The following is a 562-nucleotide window of genomic DNA, read 5'->3' as shown; positions in this document are numbered from 1 at the left end:
CCTCTTGTACCTGGAGCCACCAGATGAAACAGCTGCTTTTTTTTGGGGGGGGGGAGGAAAGGGCTTTGGGAAAGGCAGTTGGGATCCTCCTGCTGGGGCTGAGCTCCGTGGTGGCTGTAGGGCCAGCGGCTGCCCCCGCGCAGGGATTACTGCTCTTAACTGGGGGCGGGCATGGGGCCCTTGTGGAAAATGGGGTGTGCGAGACACTGGTCCTGCTGCTTGCCGGCCTCACCCGTCCCATTCGTCCCCCCTGGCTTTTTGTCCAGACTCTGTCCCCTCATGGAGACCCCATCCCTCCCTTGGCTCCGATGGGTGTGCAGCTGCCTCCAAGCTGGCTGCTGGGGGGGCCGGCAGCCCCAAAGCCGCAGTGTTCGAGCTGGCTACCCAGCATCATCTGGCCAAAATTTGATGACACCCTGGCAGGAGAGAATCATAGAATCATAGAATGTTTAGGGTTGGAAGGGACCACTAGTGGTCATCTAGTCCAACCCCCCTGCAGGGAGCAGGGACACCGCTAACTAGATCAGGTTGCTCACAGCCCCGTCCAACCTGGCCTTGAATG

This window comes from Egretta garzetta, unplaced genomic scaffold, assembly GCF_000687185.1.
Source record: "Egretta garzetta isolate BGI_Z169 unplaced genomic scaffold, ASM68718v1 scaffold21, whole genome shotgun sequence".
Classification (NCBI taxonomy): Eukaryota; Metazoa; Chordata; class Aves; order Pelecaniformes; family Ardeidae; genus Egretta; species Egretta garzetta.
This window is presented reverse-complemented; position numbering follows the sequence as displayed.